General features: G+C 40.8%; 1 protein-coding gene and 1 non-coding gene across 2 annotated transcripts in view; one reads left to right on the forward strand and one right to left on the reverse strand.

Moving 5' to 3' along the window:
• PHACTR1 (phosphatase and actin regulator 1) overlaps nucleotides 1-18,314 on the forward strand; it is a 571,513-nt gene that overhangs the window by 80,801 nt on the left and 472,398 nt on the right. The gene's annotated exons all lie outside the window — the stretch shown is intronic.
• Nucleotides 3,508-3,695, reverse strand: LOC144236481 (U2 spliceosomal RNA). Its single transcript, XR_013336566.1, has one exon. It is a non-coding gene; the product is annotated as a U2 spliceosomal RNA (small nuclear RNA).

Here is an 18,314-nt window from a genome sequence, read left to right on the forward strand (position 1 = left end):
TCAGTCTTGACTACATCTTGAGGACATTAACCACTTTCCCAAACATGCATACACCCTGTATACACATATATGTGAAGGGATCTGAGCTAATTACTGTATCTGTCCTCTGTGCCTGCCACCGTAATTAGCAGAGTCACCAGTCAAAACACTCACTGAATGAGGGGGAGAAGAAGAGGGAAAAGAAGGAGGGAGGGAGAGAAGAAAGTAGAAGAAAAGAGGGAAGGTTTCACTGAAGAGAGCTGAGGTGTTTGGGTGGGTATTTAGATAAGACAAGCAAGGGGGGAGGGAGGGTGGCCATGCCAGGGATAGAATGATAGAGGCGAAGTTCAGGTTGGGGAGTGGAAAGTACCACTGCCTGAGATGGTAGAGAAAGCCTAGCAAGAGAGGTAAGAAGTTATTTGAGATTCCAAAAAATGAATGATTCAAAAAGCCAGTGAATATTAGAAGGGCATTCTGGGCTCTGGGCACAGCCCAGTTATCACTCCTTAAGTAAATTAAGTGTCATAGCATGACTGAGCTTAAGTATAAATGGCCAGTTTTGGGGCGCCTGGGTGGCTCATTAGGTTGAGCATCCAACTCTTGGTTTCAGTTCAGGTCACGGTCTCGCAGTTTCGTGAGTTCGAACCCTGCATCAGGCTCTGTGTTGGCAGCATGAAGCCTGCTGGGAATTCTCTCTTTCTTCCTCTCTCTCTCTTCTTCCCCCACTTGCTCTGTCTCTGTCTCCCTCAAAATAAATAAATTGAAAAAAGTTAAAATGGCCAATTTCAAGGCAATGCTGAGTTGACAGTGCCAACCGCTTACTTCTTGAGATTTTTTCGGAAAGAATGCACATCCTGTCTTCTAATGAGAGGATTAGTGACCTGTCTTGCATACTTTGGACAGTCACCTAAGAAGTCAGCATATTGCAAAGGAAGCTGTCTTCAATGCTGGCTAATTTCCAGAGCATCCCTTGTAAATTTTGATGCCTAATTAGCATGTTGGCCCTGGCACAGGGTTAGACCAAATTCACATGGTTTCAAAACATCTATAGTTCATGCCCCTTTCCTGAATCTGTATGGTGGCTGGCCTCTCTGTTCTTTTATTCTAGTTCGTTGATCCTTCCTAACAAAAATTCTGCCAGTTCCACTTAAAAGAATATTCAGATTCTTCCCACTCTAAAAGTGTTCTCTTTTCTTTCCTTTGTGAAGATCTCCAGGTAGCACGTTGGAGCATTTCATTGATTTAAGACTATGTCAAATTGCAGAAAGGCTGAGTGACACCTTTTAAATGTCAGACTCTACCATAGTCACTTTTGGGAAAAGCAATATCCATTTTTTTAATTTGACCTTTCTTGGGAGCATGTTTGGTACATGTGATTCACTTCAGTTTTCCTCAAGTCCTCTCCATAAAAGATTTATAAACGGATCCCCACCAGCATGATATTTCATCATGATGCAACAGAAAGAATGTTTTACAAATGCCACCGTGTGATGAAAGTTAAGGCCATGCATCAAGCTGGGGTCACACTAGAGGTGGCATTCATGTAGAAAGAATTCATCTTCACAGCTTCTTATTTGATATCTCTGATATCTACCCAAGTCAAACTGCATATGTAGATGAGCCATTGTTCACTTTCAAAGCTAGAACCAGTTATTAGGTTTTCAAAATATTAGATATTTTTTCCACAATTTCTTTTCTGGGTGAAAAATAACTATGTTGTCTTCCTGCGACAATAGGGAAAACATCACTTCATGCTCCCTAAGTATCTCTAGTAACAACATTTGGAGGGATTCCCCAGGAAATGATAAAAACTAATTGTATTATTAGGGGGAGGGGATAAGAAGCCACCCCCCATCTCATAAGTCAGATTCCTTGGTAGAAATGGACATGTTACAAATTTCTGATATGTCAGTAATCTTGGTCCTGGCAAAGCTGGATGGCCATGTGGTCAGTCCCTATGATCACCTAGTGTGGATACTGTTTTCCTCATGAGGTAACTTGAGTTTAATATGACCTTCAAAGTAGAGGAAAGGCGCTTTTGATAGGATTTTTCATAGCCAGACTTTGATTCAAGTGGCCATATATACTGAAAGGCGTAGAAGAAAACTGAAGATGATGCTGGTAACGACAGTAGGGATAACTCAACTCATTGTTTTCTAATGCTATACCACGTTATTCTGTGTTCTAGTTCACACACAAAAAGATTGCACGTACCTTGTTGATTTTATTTTTTTTATTTTATTTATTTTTATTTATTTCTAGGAGAGAGAGAGAGAGAGAGAGAGACAGCGTGAACAGGGGAGGGTCAGAGAGAGAGGGAGATACAGACTCTGAAATAGGCTCCAGGCTCTGAGCTGGCAGTCAGCACAGAGCCCGACGTGGGGCTCAAACCCACGAACTGCGAGATCATGACCTAAGCGAAAGTCGGCCGCTCAACCAGCTAAGCCACCCAAGCGCCCCACCTTGTTGATTTTAATCTTTCCATCAACACCATGTGCAAGCTTTAAAATCTTGTTCTTGTNGCACAGAGCCCGACGTGGGGCTCAAACCCACGAACTGCGAGATCATGACCTAAGCGAAAGTCGGCCGCTCAACAGACTAAGCCACCCAAGTGCCCCACCTTGTTGATTTTAATCTTTCCATCAACACCATGTGCAAGCTTTAAAATCTTGTTCTTGTTCTCATTTTACTCATGAAAACATCGGGGCCAAAATGAAAAACAGACACTGCACTAGAACCCAGGTCTTCTGACCTCCAATCCCCCATTCATTCCATTTCTCCAGTGAGAAGGAACCAAGAAGAGTTGTATAAACAAAAAGCAGTGGCACAAAAAATTTCTAAACTCCTTAACCTTACCATCTCTAGGCTGGGTGCTTATACTTTTTGTTGGTTAGAATGAGGATCAGGGGTTATAAATCCCTGGACTTAATTTTTTTTTAACCCAGGGATTGGCATTCCATATGTGCAAGAGAAAACATCTCAAAGACTAGGCATCTCACCAAAAAGCTACAAGCTGAGAACAAATAGACAACACACACAAGAGACAGACTTGAACCTAGGGCATTTCTTGCCTATTACAAACTTGCCCTAGCCTCCGGTTCAATAAATTGTCTCATGGTATGCCATTGTTCTTTACCTTGAAGTTAGCAGAGTGATTCCCTGATTTTAATATGTGTAGTCTATTAGAGAAGTCATAACAAAGAGAGAGTTAAGTGATTTAGAAAATTTTCAGTTAAGAAATTTAAAAGTCAATTTGAAGAGTTCATTTTGGGAGGACCCTTTCAGTTTCTTTTTGTTTTAATTTTTTAACATGCATTCACTTTTGAGAGACAGAAAGAGAGGGAGGAGACAGAGTGCAAGCGGGGGAGGGGCAGAGAGACGGGGAGACACAGAATCCCAAGCAGGCTCTAGGCTCCGAGCTGTCAGCACAAAACCTGACACGGGGCCCGAATCCACGAACCATGAGATCATGACCTGAGCTGAAGTTGGATGCTTAACTGACTGAGCCACCCAGGCTCCCAGACCCTTCTCAGTTTCTAAGTGGTGTATTGTCCCAATACATCTTTGAGTATAGTATTTTTAAAAATAAAGTGAAACCACCGGGAAGATAATATACAGTAATTATGCACTGGGGTTAGGGCCTTTGGCTTTTGTATTCAAGATACTAATAAGAACAGATACTACATTTGAATTTAGCCAAAAGGCTGAGGAGCAATTGATTTTTATATTCAAGATACTAAAACTAAGGAGAAATGTGACAATGTGCCTTAAGTTAATAGTTTGTTTTGGTAAAGTGATTTAGAGAAAGATTTAGAGCTTGTGAATATATGTGACAATAGTCGAGAGGGGAGATTCTACATATGAGTGGAAAGATGGGTACACATGAATTGTGGGCAAACGGTCCAATCTGGCGGTAAAGCACGATTCTGCATGTCAGTCAATGAGATGGTCAAGAGGACCACAGGACTGATGGTCTGGTCAGCACTGTGGGCACCATCTGCTTTCTTGGACCAGATGTTGGCCAGCTTCACCTAACTGAACCACGTGTGGCTTGGGCATCCTGTTTTCATAAAGAATGTAGTAGACAAAGGACAACGAGTTCAGAAAGGGGCCACAAAAATAATTCTAAGGGTTCACTGATAAGAATGAAAATGAAGAACAGAATATCCTCACTGCGTGGCTGACAGCTCTGTCAGGGCATGGATGGCAGAAGGGGGAGGAGTTAATTGCAGAGAAGGAGCTAAGAAGTCTGTAGAAGTTTAGGAAGGAAGTATTTAGCAGAACCCTGGAATTTGAAAGCTGTAAAGTATCTTGGAGATCATCTAGAGGTTTGGTTGGAATTAATGAGGTTAAATTAAGCCGGGGAAATGAGATAAAAAGCAAGAGAAACCTTCTGCAAACGAGAGTGAGTTAATAATGCTTAATTGAGCAAAGTAGAAACTCTTGCTCAGTTCTTCCTTCATACCATTGGCTCCTGGAATATGATATTCTTTTGCAATATTTAAGCCAATGCCTTTAGGAATATGGATCAAGGATTAGGCCACTGACAAGTGACTAAATAAATTGTCATCAGAGCCAGTCTTCTGATATCCAGTCAGCATTTTTTTATACCATATTGATAGCCACATCTGATTGAAACTTATGGAACTTCAACATGTAATTGCTAGGTTCTGGTGTGATCATTTAACCTCACACAACCCCTTAAATTTATATATCCCTTGAATCATAGGAAATGGTGCTATATATTATACAATTAAGCTTACATAGCCAGTTAATGCCAAAAATGATGAGTCGATACTAATCCCTACCTAAGCTCTTCTATTTCCAGCCTACCTCATTTATTGAGAAAAGTAAATATTTTTAAGTCCCTATTAGTTTGTAGTCCTCATTAGCAATTTATGATGGTGTAAAAGAGAAAGGAACAGCTTTAGGAACAAAAAGCTACACACAAAATTAATCATTTTTATGTTCTAGCAAGAGGAATATATAACTACGGCAAAGGAGAAGTTGAACAAGAAGCTAATTTAAAAAAGAAAAGATGTATCTATCAGTTTCAAAAGAGAAGCAATTTTAGAGATGACTGGTCTTCTCCAAGTGATTCTAAGGAATTTGGAGAACACTGACTTCATTAAATCTAAAATGCTATCAATTATAGGATGTACCATTATTTTATCCACCACCAAAAAAGAGAAAACCAATTAGGCCATGACACAGTGCTCTCTTATCCCATCAGTTATAAGATGTATCTTGCTTTCTTCAGTGTTAAAATGTTTCTTCAAGTGTGCATAGTACAATCAATGAAATACTGCATCGTAAGCTTAAACCCATAGCAATTGAAGACGGTGCCGGCTGTCTTCCCAGTAGAAAGCCCTTGACACAAGAGGTCCTCCTCTCTATCATTTTATTCTGAAAGGAGAGATTTTTTTTAATGTTTATTTTTTGAGAGAGAGACACAGAGTGTGAGTCAGGCAGGGGCAGAGAGAGATAGAATCTGAAGCAGGCTCCAGGCTCTGAGCTGTCAGCACAGAGCCCGACATGGGGGCTGGAACTCACAGACTGTGAGATCGTGACCTGAGCCGAAGTCGGGCGCTCAACCAACTGAGCCACCAAAGTGCCCCAAGAAGAGAGATTTTTAAAGTGACCTCAAGTTTAGGGGTTCGCTCTTTTTTTTTTTTTTAAGAAGAAAACTGATTTAATTCCTTCCCTGTTGTTGGATGACAAGAGTGACCACATAAAAAGTGTATGTGAAGATAGCTTGTCTATGTGGCTTTTTAGGGAGGAGGAGACACACTCTATAATGAAGTGAAGGTGAGCGTGCATGTGAAATACCAGGCTGCCCTTTCAAAGCCTGTGTATTCAATTGTGACCTGCTACCAAGCTGCACTGTCTTATCTGTGCTCTGTTGACATGTGCTCCTATTTGGTCCCATCATCTTATCGCTTCTCTGTGTTCTTCTTTGAAAGTCTTTGTGTCAAGGGGCGCCTGGGTGGCTCAGTCGGTTGAGCGTCTGACTTTGGCTTGGGTCATGATCTCACGGTTCGTGGGTTCGAGCCCCGTGTCAGGCTCTGTGCTGGCAGCTAGCTCAGAGCCTGGAGCCTGTTTCAGATTCTGTGTCTCCCTCTCTCTCTGACCCTCCCCTGCTCACGCTGTCTGTCTGTCTGTCTCTCTCTCTTTCTGTCTCTCGGAAATAAATAAAACATTAAAAAATTAAAAAAAAAAAAGAAAGAAAGTCTGTGTCAATACTGCTACACTCGGTAACTCACAGAATTCTGGTACCTCTGAGCCAAGCAGGGAAGCTAATCAGGACCTACGTGCCGGGAACGGGGCAAGGGGCAGATTTAGATTTGTGACGTGTCTGTTCCATGTCTCCCCTTCCACCCTCACACCTGCACCACTAACCCTGTCCACCCCCCACCCTTCACAGGGTACAGGGGAAGGAGGAGGCAGATTAAGGAAGGGGAGAAGACCAGAATGCATCCTCCAGTGGGTTGGGCAAGGAAGAAGATGAAATTAAAGATCACAAAGGCTTGCCAACCACACCATTCTCAGGCAGCTCCACAATAAACTAAAAGACATGCACTCTCCAGTGTAAAATGTGTTTTAATAAATAGGAAAAAGAACATCACTGCTGTCTATCCATACTAAAACATGCTAGAAGCATTGGGAGTGTGACCATATACGTTTCTAAATGTCGCTAAGCTGTGCTCTAATTCAGTTTCCCCACTTTGACACTGTGACATTTTGGGCCAGATGATGATTTGTTGGAGGGAGTGGGGGCTGTTCTATGTACCGTAGGATGTTTAGCGGCATCACTGGGCTTCTAGATGCCAGTAACATCCCTCCCTTTATTGTAGCAACCCAAAATCTCTCCATCACCAAGGTCTTCTGGAAGGCAAAATTGCCTCCCCACTCTCCATTTGAGAACCTCTGCTCTAATCCCTCTGTAAAGAAAAGCTACCTAGAATGGAGTTAAAATCCCAAATGGTAACAATTTATTGCTCATCTACAAAAGGCTAAAGAGGATTCCTTATTCTAGAATTGGCTTATGCCAGGCAGAGAGAGAAAAAAAGTCATCAGCATCACTTGTAAAACATTATCTGGGATGGTCTTGTGTCTCTTAGACTTCTTTTGCTTTTTTAATTTAAAACCAAATAAATGTCCATTGAATTATATGCCAGTTGAATTATTTGATCATTCTCATATTTAGCTCAGAAAAAGCAACCTTGCATTTTATTCAGTGATCTCTAAGAGGCACTTTCAAGTGTTGACTTCTGTTTATATGTTTCTTAAAATTCCTTTGTCCCCACTTGTTGGGATGAGCACTGGGTGTTATATGGAATCCAACTTGAGAATAAATGAAGAAAGAAAAAAAGAAAGAAAAGACAGAAAAATTCCTTTGTCCCATAAATTTCCCCAGGTTCTTCCCATACATTCTGTCTTGCTTGAAATGGCTTAGAGACTGATAGCCTAAGAAATGAGAGATATCATGCATGAGTTCAATGCCTGAAAGGAAATAATTCACTGCAATCAATCAGATTTACTTGAAAGATGATGATTGGTTCCTTTACACAATGATCTTTGCTGTATGAAATCATTCCTTATAGAAATTTTATTAAATAGTATCTTATTATTTTTGTCAAACTTATAGTAGAGATCAAGTGAGTACATCTGTATGAAAATACATATTCCAAAAAATGAATAATAATTAATCCATAGAAATTTGTTCAGAAACTTTATTGTAATTCACATTTTTATTTACAAAATTGTTCAGTAAAAGCAATCATGATTTCCTTTCTTTTTCTTTTTTCTTTTTCTTTTTTTTTTTGAGAGAGTTAGCAGAAGAGGGGCAGAGGAAGAGAGAGAATCTTAAGCAGGCTCCATGCCCAGCACAAAGGCCCACACGGGGCTCAATCCCAGAATCCAGGATCATGACCTGAGCCAAAATCAAGAGTCAGATGCTCGCTCAACTGATTGAGCCACTGAGGGACCCTGGAAATCACTATTTCAAGTGCTGTTCAGAATCTCACCTCTTTCATCTTCAACATATGTGTTGCAAAAGAATTTTCCTTTTTGGTTATATGTGGGTTGATTGGGATTGGGCTTTTTAACATTTTTTGGTAAAGTCTGGGGCAAAAATTTATCAAACTATCGTATTAGTTAAGTCAGAAAACTTTATCACAGAGACTCTGACTCATCTGTGCTTTTAAAAATATCACACTTAGAATCCATCAATTAACACATTGTAGGGAATTTATTTAACCATGCTTTTCGAGGCATCAAACTCTTCAACTCCTTTCTAAAATAAATCTCTTCCTAAGTGATCTGGTTATGTGAGGACATAGTGTCTTGACTATTTCACTTTTCTAGAAGCATGAAACATGTCTGCAGCTCTGAGGTCTGGCTCCCACTCTCTCAGCCTCCCATAGTCCTCTTCAGACTCAACAGCCTCTGTGTGGTCAACATCCATTCATAACTTAGTCGCCAACTCCAGCCCCACAGTGACATGCGGAGAAAGGCACTAATGACTAATTGTCAATTTCAGTGGCCTCGTATTTGCTTCCTCACATTCTAATAGTGTCTGCCATTCTTGACTACTGTTCTGTCATGGAATTTCTGTCCTTTGGCTTCATAATGCTCTTTTCCTCTACTCTTCCTACTCCCGAAATCCCAATTTCCCAGGGTCCTATCCCTTTCTACCAACTGTATTTCCATGTTGTATACTCTATCCATTTTCTCTTTCTCTACTGTGTTTCTCAGGAATCCTACCCAGTCCCAGAGCTTTACTACATGCCTCCCAAACATACAGATCTGGAGTTCCCAATCTGCCTTGAAAACCTAACAGGGTTCAGGCAGCTGGATGGCTCAGTTGATTAAGCGTCCGACTTCAGTTCAGGACATGATCTCACGGTTTGTGAGTTCGAGCCCTGCATCTGGCTCTGTGCTGACAGCCAGCTCAAAGCCTGGAGCCTGCTCCAGATTCTGTGTCTCCCTCTCTCTCTCTTACCCTCCCCCACTTGTGCTCTGTCTCTCTGTGTCCCTCAAAAATAAATAAATGTCAAAAAATTAAAAAAAAAAAACCTAACAGGGTCTCGATTCTCAACAGCTGTACACCGAGGCCCACCACCCTCTCACTTGCAAATGCGCCTGAGAACTTGTTAGGAATGCAGATTCGGGCCAGCCTCAGACCTGCTGAATGAGAAATTCTAAAGGGAGGGCCCAGAAATCTGTGTTTCAGTAAGCCCTCCAGGCAATTCTGATGCATGCTAACGTTCGCAAACATGAAATGCTTTTCCTGTGCTTTCTGCTCAAATTTTCTCCATCTTTTGAAACATTGCTTAGATATGAAGTTTGTCTGTGAGGTTGTCTCTGAGTCTCTGCTCTGCTCCTACATTTATCTCTGTGCCTTTATCATGTCACTTCCAAAGCCCTTCCTTGTTTTCCAGTTATATGCACCTGTTGGATCGCCTCCTCCTAGATGTTAAGCTCAAGAATAGGGACCCTGTGTGTGTGTGTGTGTGTGTGTGTGTGTGTGTGTGTGTGTGTGTGTTCTGCTTTGTTTTAAGCCTCATCTTTGTATTTGGTCATTTGCTTTATATTTTTATAAGAATTAAAAGCAATAAATAAAACTTTCCCAATTTGTGAATGATGTAATTCATAGGATCTGGAAGGTTATCAGAAGCAATGAAATAGCGCTTAAAATTTGGGAGAGTAGCTTTAATCTTTTAATAAAATAAATCCCCTCTTTATTCTCACATGCCTATTCAATTAGGAAGGGCCCATCTGATACTATGGTATTAACTTCATAACATTCTGACTGTCTGATCTCTGGGAAAAAAATTTAACACCCAATAACATCACAGGGCCAGAGTTATGTTTTCAGAATGTGCCTTGTTTCACTCGAAGCCCATGGCACTATTGTAGTTAGCACAGTCATTTTATCCAAAGAGGTGTCTAGAAGCAAAGAAGAAAGTTTTCCCAGACTGGTAGGAAATTTAAGTTTGAAAACCAATGTGTGTGTCTAAATCGACCCAACTGTCCTGCATCTGTGATTTGAACTCTTACTACTCCATTTTGTACTGTTAAGATTTATTGATTCATTTGAATGGTCATAATACAAAACCAAGTCACTATGACCATGCGTGTATGTTTAATATAAAGTATTTTTTACGAGCCCAGTTTTCTTAGGTAGGAAGCAGCCTGGGAGGAGGGATGCAGGGCAGAGAAATGGAAGCCAGAAAGAACNCTCCTATGTAGCCATGAACTGCTGAAAACCTTGCTGCAATTTGTTTCTTTGTTTGACACTGGGTAGGCAATTAAAGTAGTGACTAATTCACGCTGCTAATGATTGACCTAAGAGACTTCACAGTAATGATTTCTAAATTAGAAATCTCATAGTGCATCCACTCTATACCCAGCATGTAAAAAATGGCACTTTAGCTCTTAAACCCTCCCAGAAGGGACCCACCATGGCCCCCTCTGACAAACGAAGACGCCTGTGCTGGGAGAGGCTGAGAGTTGCCCACGGGCTCCAGGCTGCATGGATGCAACTCACCCAGAACTGAGCCTGAACAGCCGCTGGGGGCCCCTTGAAAGATGAACATCAGTGGTGCTCAGCCTTTGGGTGCCTGAAGTCCTTTTGAATTCTAGATGGTTTGGCAGTGCATTTAAGGAAATCCAGAGACTTGGAACGACTCAAGTCAATACTAACCATGGTGTAAAGCCTTCTCCAGTGAGCAGTGACTGCGTGTCCATGCAAGTATCCTCAGCTCTTTTGTTTCTACTTACTCCCCTCTATGTCTGGTGGACAGTGAGCAGAGCCATGCGTGTCTCTCGCTGCTATTATAGATCCAGGAGGCTAGCCTCGGCACTCCAGTGAGGGCCCTTTTCGTTGCTGTAGCTGGACATCAACTACACATGCCACCTCTGTACTTTGTGACATGGCCTCTCAACTCAAAACCCCATCTGACAGTCATTGTGGTATATTCAGTTATAACAAGAATAAGCCTTACACATTGCTAACATTTTGGCAACACGTGTGACAGGACTACAATACACAGAGAACCCCTGGAAGATATCATGGCAGCATCTATTGCATGATTACGTAATGGAATATAAAGGCTTGGTCTGCCCATATAACAGAAATGTGAACAGGAAATTTTAAATGATCCTAATTGGATTTTTTAAAGTCTTTTAAAAATTATGACTTCCACCATTCATAGCATGCTTTAATACTAGAAATTATCCTTTATAGGGTATTATTTCATCGAACAATGCATTTTTTTATGAATCAGATCTCCATGATACATTTTTGCTAGTAATAGCTATAAATCCAGTCTTTAGGATGATTAAGCTACTTACGACCCCTCAAAATCCCTGGGAAAAAATGACTGTCCTTAAAAAACATAGCCAGTAGCATGTATATTTTCAGAATTGTGAATTTGTTTGCATGATAACTGCAATTACAAATCTGGAGTTTTTAATCTAGCAATCAGATGACAAGATGAGCAATTACCATTCCATGCTTAACTATTTTTACGATGGCTTTTTTCCCCAAAGCAGCTGTTGTGGTTAAAAACACAAAAATTCTTATTTTTTATTCTCATGCTACAGTATTTTGGCAAACAAATCTCTGTTGCCCAAAACATGAAGAGTCTGATTCTGAAAGATGATGTAACACATGTGTGCTTTCATAGATTTTCCAGTGCTTCATTACCTCATGGATATGGACTTTTTCTTTCCTCCCTTCCTTCTTTCCTCCCTCCCTCCCTCCTTCTTACCCTCTTTCCTTTCTTACCTCACACAATGCTTAATACAGAAAGGATACCCAATGAGTAGTTCATGAATGGATGAGTGAATGAATATTTGGATTATTTGCCTGTATCTTTCTAAAAGTGGTGTGTGTGTGTGTGTGTGTGTGTGTGTGTGTGTGAGAGAGAGAGAGAGAGAGAGAGAGAGAGAGAGAGAGAGAGAGAGAGCGAGCGACTGGAAAAGAAAACCCAAAATATTTATTGATGCTATTTTCCTTTCTTTCCAACCAGCTGATGACATTAAAGAGGTAGATTATGTTCTCTGGAGAATTTCAGACAAGAGATACAAGGGTGTGTTAGAGACTTTGAGTCCCTGTGTTAATCATTGTGCCAATTCAAAAAAATACAAGGGAATGAGATAAATAGGGTGAATAGTAAATAGATAAATGCCACTTATCAGTGCTGATATCAGGTAGTTTTGTTTTCCAGCAGACAATTTTGATTAGAATATATATGTCAAATTCTTACACAGAGCAGGCAGGAACTCTGAGCAAAAACCTCATACCAGCCCAGTCTTCTTTGTGAATCCATCTAAAAATATTCATCCTTTATAAAGCCTTCACTATTAATCATGGACATAGGTTATTGTATCCCTTGCCCCTCTGTCTTACGCTTGCATCTATCTTAATATTTGTTACGTTGACCTCCCCCCCCCCAATATTTATTTGGATGTTTTCCCAATAGCCTTGTTCTAGCTTCAATGGGTGAGATCATGCTTTAGTAATCTTTGTACCTACTCTGTCTGGCAAAATGTTGGTGCCCAGTGAAATTTGTTGAGTTTGATTGAGGGAAGGTAAATGTATGACATATGCATACTGCAGCTGCTATTACTCTAAGCAGACTTAGAGTTTACAAGTATGATCTTCAGAGATTGAATTTTCCATTCCGGCTGGAGGACTGTTTCCATACATTTAATATGTTTGGTTTTAATTTATACACACGGTCATTCTGGAAACAGGAATTAAAGTGTAGAACTCTGGTGTTCCTATTTCTAGGAACTTATTTTCTCTGAGACATCTCCAAGTAGAGCTTAGTAGCAAGTCCTGACCCATCTAATGAGTGAAGATATTCATGACAAGCAGGTAACTTCCCCATTATACCTTTGTGTGCAAAAAACAGTATTGTGTCACCCACGTAGTTCCAAATATGACATGAATGTGATTCGCTATAGTCACATGTGCAGAAATTGGTTTTTTGAGAGCAATTAATAACCTATACAACAGAATTCTTCATTAATCTTTTAAATGTTAACACTAGTATTCAGTCCTTGGGTAGATTTAAAATTATACTTTCAAATTTTAAAAGTTGGTGGAAAATAAAACTATAACATTGCAGGCCATCAATACCCATCAAAAGCAATTGCATTTAATTTGTTTCAGCAATTCTGTCATAAAATTTATCCTGACATAGTAATCACGTAGGTACCAAAAGATGTAGCTCCAAAAATTTCATGAAACTAGGGTTATCAAAATAGAAAAACTTAGAGGCCACCATGATGTACAAGAATAGTGGTTAAGCTGCCAAAAACTGGTAAAATAGAATACAAGGAAGGTATTTTGAAATACATAGAAATATTTTCATGAGTTAGGATCAAAATTAGAACATCAGGTTGCAAAACTACATGAGCACAACCCTTTTTTGAAGAACAATACCTAGCTGGGAAAAAGAGAGAGAATATCTACCAATATGGCTGCCACATCTTTAGGTAAAAGAATGGGAGATTCCTACTGTCTTATTTGTAGCTACACATATTTTCTAACTTTCTGCAGTGAACACAGATTGCTTTAGCAATAAGGAAAATAACTCTGGAAAACAGTATGGAGACTTTTCAAAAAATTAAAAATAGAACTACCCTACAACCCAGCAATTGCACTGCTAGGTATTTACCCAAAGGATACCAAAGTGCTGACTAGAAAGGGACACATGCACCCCAATGTTTATAGCAGCTCTATCCACAATAGCCAAAGTATGGAAGGAGCCCAAATGTCCATCGAGAGATGAATGGATAAAGAAGACATAGTGTATATATACAATGGAGTATTACTCAGCGATCAAAAAGAATGAAATCTTGCCATTTGCAACAACATGGATGGAACTAGACTGCATTATGCTAAGTGACATAAGGTAGTCAGAGGAAGATACATACCATATGATTTCACTCAAATGCGGAATTTAAGAAACAAAAGAGATGAACAGGGAAGGGAAAGAAAAGTAAGATAAAAACAGAAAGGGAGGCAAACCAGAAGAGACTCTCAAATACAGAGAACAAACTGTGAGTTGCTGGCAGGGAGGTGGGTGGGGGGATGGGCTAGATGGGCTGTAGGCATTCCGGAAGGCACTTGCTGGGATGAGCACTGGGTGTTATATGGAAGTGATGAATTACTAAATTCTACTCCTGAAATACATACATACATACATACATACATACATAGGAAAAGAAAAAATAAATTTAAAAAATCCTGGGACAAAAAGATAAAGAAGAAAAAAGAAAAAAAACACCCTATCATTGATATTTACAGAGTCTTTCCCATGGCATTGAAAAAAGCAAACCCCCTAGGGCAGGAATAGCAGGTACCCCACACCCAGGGTGGTGACTCCCCTCACCAATCTGAGCCCTTTGCCCTGGGCCACCTTGACGGAACCCCAGTTTTTCTCAGCACAGTGCTCCAAATTATCCTTCATCCAAGCTGGTATGAGAAATACAACCTGTTCGCCAACTCTACTCTATCAAAACAAAACAAACAAAACACAGTAAAACTCTCTCCCCCAGAGCTGAAATTCTCTTGTTGCATTCCATTGTTTTCTATAATAGTGTTTTAAAAAATGTTTTATTTATTTAGCTTGAGAGAGAGAAAGAGAGAGAGAGCAAGGGAGGGGCAGAGAGAGAGAGAGAATTCTAAGCAGACTCCATGCTGTTAGCACAGAGCCCAATGTAGGACTCGAACTCACAAACTGTGAGATCATAAAATGAGCCAAAGTCAAGTCAGACACTTAACCAACTGAGCCATCCAGACATGCCTATAATAATGTTTTAATTTCTCCACTCATAAAAACTCTTTCCTTCCAAGGGAGTAATGTAGACTAACAAAATGGTAGGTGTGAGGCCAGATGTCTTCTTAGACCAATAATGATAATAATAATAATAATGCTTTAAATTAGCTTCATAGTTCAATTGTTCATTCAAGATGAGATACAGATGGAAGGCCTATGGATGAGAACTTTCTCTCCATCTACCTCCCAAAAAGTATATCAAACATTATCCTTTGTGCATAGCAAATCTTATGACTTGATTATTCTTCCAACTTCTGGTTAGAACAATAAATATATTTTAAGATCATTCATGTCTTCTTGGTATTAAAGTCCAGGGCCTCACCCTTGTAAGGAAAGTGGTCTAGGACCCTAATACTAGAAAATGGAAATACAGAATAAATGAGCTGAATTTACTTAACACCTGGATCTAAACAGCCCACCTCCTTTGCCTGGCTACTCATCTCTGCCCATCAAACAGTCCCTTCTTTGATGCAGCACATTCAGTTTCAGTGGGTATGGAACAGAACTAACCAGGTGAAATCTATCTGGATTAAAAACAAAATTATTTCCTCAGATTATTTCTCTCTTCATAAGGTACACTCATTTCAAAATCTGGGTATTTTTAAACTCGTTTTCTTCTTACTGGTAATTAATTTAAAAGGGGGGAGGGCAGGGGCGCCTGGGTGGCTCAGTCAGTTAAGCGTCCGACTTCGGCTCAGGTCATGATTTTGTGGTTCATGAGTTCGAGCCCCGCGATGGAGTCTGTGCTGACAGTTCAGAGCCTGGAGCCTGCTTCGGATTCTTATGTCTCCCTCCCTCTCTGCCCCTCCCCTGATCATGCTCTGTCTCTCTCTCAAAAATAAATAAGCATTTTAAAAAATTTTTTAAAAAGGGTGGAAGGCAAAAGTGCTCCCTATTTTATGACAGTTTAGTATTGTCTTTCCATCTCCTTTTCTCTCCAAAATAATTCATCTTCCTCTTCCTGAAGATGATACTTCTTTCTGAATCCCAGTCACTTATAAAAATGTTCTCATTGAATTTCACGTGAGATCTGTGTGAAGCTCCTTCAGGTTCCAAGAAATGGAGATGCACTTCTTGGGTTCTCTCTGTACATGATGTTTCTCGTAAAACTCCCTGAGAGATATTAGCAGCTGCAGAACCGGAAGGCTGCTTCCCTCTGTCAGGAGGTGACAGTGGCTTGCGTTCCAAACATCTTGTTTGTAAGTGACCCAATGGCAACCACCTTACTCATACTTCAGTGTTCTGGACTCCACTTCTGTCATTAAGTGTCTTCCTCCTCGACCACCAACTACTTCCTCGTTGCCTTCTTCCCCGGTCATGGCTTCTGCATACTTCCTTCTCTCTGTGCTTTGTTCCTGTTCTATTCTACTCTATGTCACCTCTCTCTGTGTGTCTCATTCAAACTTCTCAAGAAAGAGCGTGGCTGGCCATCCAGTCATCCCCTAGCACCAGGCAGAGAACCCCCAGGAGGCAGCCGGCTTTTTAGGCTGCTGCCCAGACTATAAATGGCTGCCTTTGTGTTGGCTGGACAACCTCCTTCCTATCAGGTGTTTCTCTGCCCAAGAAATACCTCAGAAAAAGTGATAGATTCAGCAAGTTCTTATTCCGCGACATATTCTGAGAGACCGATTTCCTAGATTATTCTGTGAACTATAAGGTGACGTGGCATTTAGCATAATACAAAGAGTTCTCATTGTTTGATTGTCAATCAGAGATTACATACAGGGGTTTCAGAAATCATAGGAGGAAGGAAGTGTAATAGTTTGAGAAAATGGTGAAAAATGTAGGTGATTACAGTTTGCCTGCTCACGTAATTCTTCAAAATAAATGCAAGACAAGATCTGGCCCTGAGTTTCTTTATATTTTTTAAATTGTTTTTAATGTTTATTTTTTAGAGATAGAGAGAGAGAGAGGAGAGAGAGACAGACAAGAGCACGAGCTGGGGAGGGGCAGAGAGAGAGGGAGACACAGAATCTGAAACTGGCTCCAGGCTCTGAGCTGTCAGCGTAGAGCCCGACACGGAGCTCAAATCCATGAACCATGAGCTCAGGACTTGATCCGAAGTCAGATGCCTAACTGGCTGAGCCACCCAGGCGCCCCTAGTTTCTTTAAAACCATTATATGAACTGCAACCTTGATTACATAAGGCTATACTAGAGAGTATGGTTTCATTACTGAAAAAAATTGATAGGTTTTAACAACGTGACTTGTTTAATGTTTACACTTGTTTTATAAGAAGTGCTCTCTATCTTGACGTGGGCGGTGGTTACAAGGGTACATAGAGATGGAAAAAAAGTCATTGAGCTGGACGCTTAAGGTTAGTGACCTTGATGCATTTTATTTTATGTTTGCTACCCCTCAGTTCAAAGGACATTGCGTGATTTCTTTCTTCCTTCCCATCCCTATCTTGGCCAAATCTTCTCCAGCTTGAAGCTCTAGCCTGACTATGCCCTACACCACACTCTCCTCTCTTCCTGTTGCTCTACCCCATGTCCGCCACCTCTTCTGAAGCAGTCCTGCTCAGCCTCCGTCTTCATCAGGTGCCCTTATTTAAGTAACTCCTGTGACTGTTTCTGACTGCCTACTTAGCAATACACTTCCTGGAGGAAGCCGCCATCCTTTATTTTGCCTTCATATCTCCTTGGCAACCAGCACAGGACTTAGCTCACAGCAGGATTCCGTTAAAGACATGACTTCAGGAAGAGCAGAACTTCCAGGAACCTCAGACATTTATGGCCCTTTATTTTCTCCTGAAGGAGCGAGCTAATATACAGGGTGCATGTAGGGAAAGACAAACAGGCACTCATTCTTTGCTGTTAATAAAAACGTTATCATTTTATGTTTGTACTTATTTTATTTTATTTTTTTTAATATTTTTAATTTATTTCTGAGAGAGAGAGAGAGAGAGACAGCGCGAGCAGGGGAGGGTCAGAGAGAGAGGGAGTCACAGACTCTGAAACAGCCTCCAGGCTCTGAGCTGGCAGTCAGCACAGAGCCCGATGCGGGGCCCGAACCCATGAACTGCGAGATCATGACCTAAGCGAAAGTCGGACGCTTAACCGACTAAGCCACCCAGGCGCCCCTGTTTGTACTTATTTTAAATTGCCGCACATAAGATCGAATTAACCATTTTAAAGTCTACAGTTCAGTGGCTTTTTGTAGATTCACAGTATTGTGCGGGCATCGCCTCTATCTGCTTCCAGCATATTTTCATCATCCCCAAAGAACCCCCTGTACCCATCAAGCAGGCTCCTCTGCCTCTCGCTCTCCCTCATCCCCAGCACCTGGGGCAAGCACTAATCTGCTTCCTGTCTCCGTACATTTGCCTATTCTGGACATTTCATATAAATGGAATTATACAGCATGTGGCCTTTTGTGTCTGGCTTCTTTCACTTAGCATAATGTGGTCCGGGTTCACCCACAAGTTATCATGTATCAGTGTCTCATTCCTTTGTATGGCTCAAGTACTAACGGATT

This window comes from Crocuta crocuta, unplaced genomic scaffold (assembly GCF_008692635.1).
Source record: "Crocuta crocuta isolate KB4526 unplaced genomic scaffold, BGI_CrCroc_1.0 scaffold24, whole genome shotgun sequence".
Taxonomy (NCBI): Eukaryota; Metazoa; Chordata; class Mammalia; order Carnivora; family Hyaenidae; genus Crocuta; species Crocuta crocuta.